The sequence below is a fragment of the Molossus molossus genome, unplaced genomic scaffold (assembly GCF_014108415.1).
Source record: "Molossus molossus isolate mMolMol1 unplaced genomic scaffold, mMolMol1.p scaffold_m16_p_11, whole genome shotgun sequence".
NCBI lineage: Eukaryota > Metazoa > Chordata > Mammalia > Chiroptera > Molossidae > Molossus > Molossus molossus.
Genome location: NW_023425346.1, coordinates 5,886,537 through 5,895,537, shown reverse-complemented (window position 1 = coordinate 5,895,537; position 9,001 = coordinate 5,886,537). Strand labels below are relative to the sequence as shown.

General features: G+C 36.3%; 1 pseudogene; it reads left to right on the top strand.

Annotated features, from left to right (window-relative positions):
* Nucleotides 1–1,383: 1,383 nt before the first annotated feature.
* Nucleotides 1,384–2,091, top strand: LOC118625543 (annotated as a pseudogene).
* The last annotated feature ends 6,910 nt before the right edge of the window (nucleotides 2,092–9,001 follow it).

Below are 9,001 nucleotides of genomic sequence, written 5' to 3'. Positions count from 1 at the left end.
TGAGGCATACTTACACAGGAAATGGAACCGGCTTTGGATTCAAAGCCAGATTCTGTCTTACTCCTGTGATAACTCTTAATAAATAACTTAAGATTAAGGACCTCATCCTCTTCATCATTAAAACAAAACACCCTGGCTGGCTTGGCTTAGTGGTAGAGCATCGGCCTGTGGACCAAAGAGTTACAGGTTCGATTCGAGTCAAGGGCACATGCCTTGGTTTTGGTTCAGTCCCAGCCCTGGGCAGGGTTGTGCTGTAGGCAACCAATAGATGTGTCTCTCTCATGCCAATGTCTCTCTCTCTCTCTCTCTCTCTCTCTTTCTCTCTCTCTCTTTCTCCCCTCTCCCTCCCACTGTATCTGAAGATAAATGGAAAAATATCCTCGGATGAGGATTGAAAAAAGCAAACAAAGAGAATTTCCTGAGGGCCCCACAGGAGCATGGGGTTTCATGGAAAGCTTTATTGATGATATAAAATTAAGGGGTTCCCCTCCAAGGTCTCATCTTCATTTGTCCCACAATAGAAAAAGTCCAATCGTGTCTTCAGAAGGGCCAGAATTAAGGCCATTGCCCATAGTTTCTGTTTCATATTTACGTCCAGTCCCGTCAGCATCTGGTTAGCTTAGCTTCTGTTCCCAGCTGCAGTCCATTGCATGTGGGGTCTTCACAGCCATGAGCCACATGGCTGCTTAAGACCAAATAGCTAAGGAGAAAGAACAGGTGAGCACAAGGGCTAGTGTGGGTCATGCAGCAAGAGACAAGAGCAAGAGTAAGGAAGAAACAGGAAACCCATTGGGGATTTTAACCTTTCAAGATTTTATGGGCTTGCATTGGGGACCACCCCTAGCCAATCCAATGTTCCGCAGGCTAGTATGACAGACAAGCATCTTCCCTAAATTATCCCTACTTCATGGTGCATGCTCCCATGCCTTCTTTGTTCTATATTTTCTCTCAGAGATCTGCAGGAAATGGGCCGATGGTTCCCTGGGGAGTGGGAAGCTGTGGCTTCCTGGGAAAGGAGCCCAGATAACCATGCTAATAATGGCTGGCCTCCCCTTTGCTCTTTTTATATTATTAATATTAACTAGCTAATTATAATAATACCAAGGTACTGGAATCCTAAGCTTTGCTTGCTGTGATGCGTACTTTCCAGCTGCTCTTCTATAATTGATGAAGCAATAAATATTAGGAAATAATGATGGACCACTTTATCCCATGGACAGTTACCAAGCCATAGCTATGCTTTTATTCTGAAATTACAGAGAGAAAAATGATTTTGTTTCTTGTCTAGTATGTGTGGGATGGTGAGTCCCTTTCTGGAGAAAACAAAATGAGTTGTCTGGTTAAGAAATACTACAGAGAGGACAAGAGCGAGAAGCTGGGGCTATGTCCTGACACAAGCTGATGGCCTTTGAGGACCACAACCTTGCTGGCTTCAAATGCAAAGATGAAACAGAATTTAGAAACTTTGTTTTTGGGCCTGAAGACCAAAAAATCACACACTACAAAATTGGTGACAGAGGTAATTTAAGAAACATCCACAGCAGTGACTGGCCCATGTTCTTTAAAAGTATCTCACAGATGTTAACTGTTCTTTCAAGATTCAAGATCAATAGGAATCAATTGACTGACTTTTAGGTTTAGCTGTTAGATTTGAATATGGAGATGATTCTAAAAAAGACAAGGACTCAGTATCTGATAATACCAAAAAAAAAAAAAAAAATGCTTCCAATGCAGCTAAAAAAAGAAAAGCTATTGATCATTTTGGATGTTAATAATCCTGATTTTAAGGCTGGTGGAATGACTACCTGGTAATGCTTAAGGCAATTTGGTCCTTGAGCACCTGACACAGGATGCAGTTGTTAAAGTAAATCAAGCAAAAGAGGAATTTTCTGTTGCTTTAGACAGTCCTATTCTTTGTGTTGTCACAAGAGACGCAGTTCTTAATGAAGCTACTCAGATTCTAGAAGTGCTGCCTTTAGAAGAGCTCAGAGAGCAACAGGCAAAAATTAATGAAGCCATAGTAGCTCTTCCAGCCATTTTTTTTCCAATCCAAAGACCGACCACTGTCCTGGGAATGTTAGAAGAATTTAGGATTTCAGCCTCTTGCCTATTTAGTGCAGTTGAGAACTATGCCCAACCTGGTAAGTGTTTCAAACTCAAACATCACACTTTCAAGGAAAGAATCCCAGAAAATTGACTGTGTTTTAGAGTTTTACCATCATTGTTTTTTCCTTAACAAAGTTTGGGAAAGTGAGGGAAAAAAGAAATACTAGAAGGAAAGTGAGGAATGCGATGGAGGGGGCATCACTGAAGACAGAGACAGTTCATTCGTGTGCCCCTGGGGCCTAATTCAGGAGCTGGTCTAAATGCTTTGGTTAAGGTTCCACTATAGGCAGAGATCCTCGGGCCCTAGGAAACATACTTTGCAGAACAGTCTTTGGGCTATTACTATTGGTATCAGAAGCACATTTTTTGCTCTGTGATAAAAACAATCATTGCATACATGATAAAAATGTAGTGGTAAAGTTGTTCAATCACTTAAACCACTAAATTTTTTTTATCTTTCTTTTCACATATAGTATGATTATAACATGTTAAAGGAGGCACTGGTTGTCCCTCAAACAAAGTCATTAACTTAAGACATAAAACTGCAGCCAAACAGTAGTTCCCTGAGCATTGCAGATCTCAGTGCACGAACTCTGCCGCCTCGCGGCTGAACCTGAAAGCGAACTCCGCGTACAATAGCCGAGGAGCACACTCAGCAGTTCTCTCTTCATCACTTCACAGGAAGTTCTCCCCCTCAGGAACCTGAAAGAAAAAAAAAAAGCCCTAAGGAAGTTCAGTTCACTTCAAAAACACTCCACATATCCTGTGACATTGCTTTATTGACTCATGCTCATCACACATCCTGTGCCAGTACTTTGTTGTTTTGTAGTTATATTAAGGATGACTGCAGTGCAAAATGCATTGCTTTCAAGTACAATGCTGAGGGGCACCATGAGTCATTCAATGTGTTGGAGCAGAAGAAAATGTCCTGATTTTTGATCACATGGAGGACTTGAGCCCTTCTGAATGGCATATGACAAATAAAATCAAATAGCTTTCTTGAACTGAAGTGGGTTTACCTTGGTTTGTTTGTTTGTTTATTTATTTATTTATTTTTGGCACAAAACTTTAATTGTGAACAGTATCAAATCCTACTGATTTTGAAGACCCAAGGATTTAGATAACCTTGAGATAGATAATCATCTCAAGCTCTGGTGAGCACCCTGCTCCTGAGGCAATGTGAAAGTGAGCTTACATGTTTAATTTCAAAGAACAAAAACACAACTTAATTTGTTCAGAGTCTGAATGAATAAACCTTTGAGTCCAAGGTACACTCATGTGAACCTGAAACACCAATTCAAAGAACATATGCACCCCTATGTTCAATGTAGTGTTAATTACAATAGCCAAGATTAGGAAGCAGCCCAAGTTCCCATCAGTAGATGAGTAGATAGGAAAGTTGAGGTACATATACACAATGGAATAATACATGGCCATAAAAAAAAAAAAAAAAAAAAAAAGGAAATCTTACCTTTTGCAGTAGCCTGGATGGACCTGGAGAGTATTATGTTTATTGAAATAAGCCAGTGTCATCCCAATAAATTTTTTTAAAATGTATAAAAAAGGAAGAAAAATCAAGTGTTTTGTTTTTTTTTCCCTTTCAGACCCAAGTTTTCTATCTTTTGGATAAACCTATCATTTCTCAGTTTTAATTTAACAAATGTATAAATATATACATAAAGAGTATGAAGAAGAAAGACATATTTTGAAGTCTTTTTCTTGCTATAATCAATTCAGATATGTTTTCTTCTTACACAATGATGGATGCCCCTTCTCCCACATCACTCTGGCATTGTTCATGGCAGGGTGTTGTCTTCATCTAATCTTTCCGGTTGTTTATGATCTACCTTTGAGTGGGCAAGCCATCATTTTCCTTCACTGATGCATTTTGTAAGATATTTAAATTTTGGCCAAAATTTTAATATGTACATTATAAAAACTATTTTATTTGATTATTAAATGTTTAACAGAGTGAAATATGACTGCAGAGAAAAGAAATTCAGAGGTTAATAAGCTTATCCTTTAAAAAGTAAATAATAGACTCTTACAATAATGTCAATATTTAAAAAATAATAAAACAAAATTAGATTTTAAAAAATTAAGTAAATTATGATATTTTTAAGAGTTACAGAAATTGCCCTAGCAGGTTTAGCTCAGCAGTTAGAGCATTGGCCGGTGGACTGAAGGGGTGCGGGTTTGATTCCCACTCAAGGGCATGTACCTGGGTTGCAGGTTTGATCCCAGATCAGGTCTATGTGGAAGGCAACCAATGGATATGTCTCTTACATTGATGTTTCCCTCCCTCCCTCCCTCTCTAAAAAAATCAATGGAAAAATATTCTTCAGTGAAGATTAGGGGAAAAAAAAGAGTTACAGAAATTGAATAGTTCTACTTTGACTTTCATTTTTGCAGGGAGACCCTGTATACCTCAAAGTCCCTCAGGCATACTCATAGACACTTTACAGGATATTATATATCATAACTATTTAATCTCCTACCAGCCAAACCTTTGACAGACAACAGCAAGTCACATTTCAGCCTGGCAGATCTATTATACATTTACCATCAAGTGCAGTGATAAATCGTGTTAATTTATAAAACACAGATATTAATATGTTTGAAATTTTATTTTGGCAGATGAATTTCTAATTTTTTTTGGCATAAATGTAAAACTATCAGCCTCTTGCATGTTTTCAGTCAGGGCTCTGTAATTCATCTGCCCGCCTCTGAAAGCCAGCTCTAGACGGCTTTCTGCAGAATTGACAAGACCACTCCAGAATTAAGAGATTTCTTCCTGCTCCTTCAGTCTTGATGATGTGACCATCTCTACATGTTCTTCATTTATTTATTATTCAAATCAATATTTTATTTCTAGCTTTACAAAATTACCTCATTACTCTAAAATGAATTGTGAATACTTCCGTTTTCTTTTTTTGATAATGGGCAAGGAAAAATATCCAGGATCAAATTACATCCAGAAACCTTTATTGGACATATCTCTTGGACACATCACAGTGCTGAACTCTTTGAAATAGAGAATAGAAAAGACAGACATATGCCATAGAGAAGTTAGTTTATATAAGGTGTATGAATATTATAAAGATACTACTTAGTCCAGAAAAACACTTATTTTGGTTTGTTGCTATTTAAAAGAAAATGAGTTCTTGAATTGCAATTATTTTGCACCTTAATCTTTAACTCTCAAACTTTCTCTAATGACAGAAAATCTCACACTATTAAAGCTTATATAAGAAGAAGGACACGGCTAACAATGGAGTGTGTTGTGATGAAGACATTGAAATTCCAAGATGTTTAAATAGTCCTGTTCAAGGAAGGTAAAAATAATTGTATAAACTTTGCCTTGGTTATTAATTGAGAAGTATAAAAAGAAACACTTATATTTAATTGCTTGGAACAAAGTAATTTTGTATCTTCCTTCTAAATGACAACAATGACTCATTACTTCTCATACTGTCATGGTGACTAAAGTAAGAATGGTTGAAAAAACAATGCAAATCAGTCAGCCAATGGAGGGCAGGGAAAAAGGCTTCACCAATTGATAGGATCTATGTGTGTTCCTAAGGTAACTAATGATTCTTGACAAGGTACCTATATTAACAAGAATGTTGCTGAGATACTAAGAAAAGAATATGCTTATAAACATTGTCATTTAAATCAATTAATTTAATATATTCAGAAGTTGGTTTTGCCATTGACTTGCTGAGTCATTTTAGACATGTCAGTTTATGAATTTAGGCCTTACATTATTTATAAAATTCTAGCATTGGTACAGATTGACATTCCTTCAATCAGCAAAACACTGTTTTTATCCCTGCAATGGACAGAGGTTTTCGCATAACTCTGAGTCTTCAATAAAGGAGTTATCTTCATATAAGAATAAAATAGGAGGTAAATTGATGAAGACAAAATCATGGGCCTGTAATTGTGCAAGGCAGTGTGTTGAGTGATTTACCCAGAGCATCAAAATTGATCTCAAACAAACTCTATTAATTCAGTATCACTATTTACATTCAGAGAAGAAATTGCTAAAAAAAATACAGTTGGGTCAGAGTTTTAACAACTGTGTCACAAAGTAGAAGAAAATAACTAAAATAATAGAGGTCAAAAGGAATTTTGAAATGACAGAACAATGAGAAAGCAATGAATCTAGGAAAGGCTAGTATGCAAACACCAAACTTTTCAAAGTCCCTTATTTGAGGTTGAAAATGAAACAACTCAGAATAAATCACACTAATAAGAATTCAGAGAATTATTTTTGTTCCAAATATCCTTGCTCATTCAGCTCCAAACTTGGAATACATCCTTGGAACTAAAAATAACACTCCATAGAGTCATGGCTCATTCTATCTAGTAAAACTACTTTGAATTAATTTTACTGAGAACCAAGAATTAGACATTAGCCCTCATAATCTCCAACATGTCTGCTTTAGCCTTTCTGTCTTTTTACTAAATTAATAAATTCTTCACTTTTACGTTGACCTCATCATGCTCATGTTACATTTGACTTTTTGCAGATAGAAAACATCATCCTGCTGGTGCCAATCATTTTACTGCTTTGGAAAGTATCTCCATTTATTTCTGTGTTCATCTTAATTAAAGTCTATACTAATTTCCCACATATAAAGATTTAACTGATATTTTTAAAATAAAAATTAATATGATCAGTAAAATATTAAAGATATTACTTGAAGGTAAAATCATATATCACTGTCCAATATTTTCACTGAGTACATTTATTATAAAATATAGCCACTTCTATAGTCTAATGGTGAACTTTAAATGCCATTTAGTATAAAATAAAGTTTAAGGAGTAGTTAGAAGTTTTAAACTAGTTGAGGGATGTGTCCATACTACCCAGAGCAATCAAAAGATTCAAATAAATGCTTATCAAAATGCAAATGGTATATTTCACAGACCTAGAACAAATGTTTTAAAAATGTATATGGAACTGTTAAAGACCCCAAATAGCAACAATAGTCTTAAGAAAGAACAAAGTTGGAGGAATCACACTATCTGATATCGAAATAAACTACAAGGTCATAATAATCAAATCAGCACAGTACTAGCATAAAGACAGACATATTGATCAATGGAACAAAATAAGGAAGCCAGAAATAAATCCACATGTTTATGGTCAAATAATATTTGACAAAGGAGGCAAAAACACACAATGAACTAAAAATAGTCTATTGAATAAATGATGTTGGGCCCTGGCCAGTTTGGCTCAGAGGTTAGAGCGTTGCCCTGTGGTCCAGAGAGACCCAGGTTTGGTTCCCGCTAAGGGCATGTACCTCGGTTGCAGTTTGTTCCCGGCCCTGGTTGGTGGGGTGGTGGCCGCCACTCGATGTGTTCCTTTCACATCGATGTTTCTATCTTCCTCTTTCTCCCTCCCACACTGTCTGAACAAAAAATGGAAAACTGTCCTCAGGTGAGGATTAAATAAATAAATAAGTAAATAATGTCAGGAAAATTGGACAGATACATAGGAAAAAGAAAATAGACCACCTTCTTTCAATGCATACAAGAATAAACTCAAAATAAATTAAAGGCTTAAATGTTAGAGGCAAAACCATAAAAATCCTAGAAGAAAACATAGGCAGCAAAAAGCTGAACACTTTTCATAGCAATATTTTTTTCTGATAGATCTCGATCAAGGGAAACAAAAGAAAAAAAATAAACAATTAGGACTGCATCAAACTAAAGAGTTTTTGCCCTGCAAAGGAAACCATTAACAAAATGAAAAGATAACCTACTGAATGGGAGAACATATTCACCAGTTATACATCTAATAAGGGGTTAATATCCAAGTTTATAAACGACTTATAATACTCAACACCACAAACAATCCAATAAAAAAGCGGACAAAAGGCCTGAATAGACACTTCTCCAAAGAGGGCTTGCAGTTGGCCAACAGACATAAGAAAAGGTGCTCAATGTCACTAATCATCAGAGAAATGTAAATCAAAACCACAGTGAAGTATCGCCTCACACTTGTCACAATGGTTATTATCAAGAAATCAACAAACAGCAAGTGTGGGTGAGGGTGTGGAGAAAGGGGAACCGGGTGCCTGTAGGTGGGAATGCAGACTGGTGCAGCCACTGTGGACAGCAGTATGGAGTCACCTCAAAAAGTTAAAACTGGAACTGCCTTATGATTCAGTGATTCTACTTCTGGGACTTTAAAAGAAGAAACCCAAAACACTAATTTGAAAGCATATATGTACCCCTATGTTCATTGCAGTAGTATTTACAATAACCAAGATTTGGAAGCAGCCCACATGTCTATCAATAGATGTGTGGATAAAAAAAAAAAAATCTGGGGCACATTTACATAATCAATACCACATGGCCATAAAAAAAGGTAGGAAATCTTACCTTTTGCAACATCATGGATGGACCTGGAGATTATTATGCTAAGTGAAATAAGCCAGTCAGAGAAAGATAAATCCATATGATCACACTTATGTGTGGAATATAATGAACAAAACAAACTGATGAACGAAGTAGAAAAAGGGGCATTGTACATGGAGAAGCATTTATCTTGACAAATATACATGACTGTTTATGGCAGAGGTTTCCAGAATGTCTGTCCTTAAATTAGTTTGTGAGAACAGAAATGAAATGTGCCCCCAACGAAGCCCAGAAGAAAGACCATCATTCATAATTAAACTCTAAAATTATCATTTGATTCTGGAATTTGGAAATTGAAAGTATGTGGAGAGACATAAAAGGGAGAGATAAACGGTTATGGCAGGAGGAACATTAAAGGCCAGGCAATAGAACTCAACCTTATTATGAAACTTATTAAGCACTGGAGTCACAAAGTCAAAGAAATAATAAAAAGTATGTGAGTGAATAAATGAATGATTGTCAT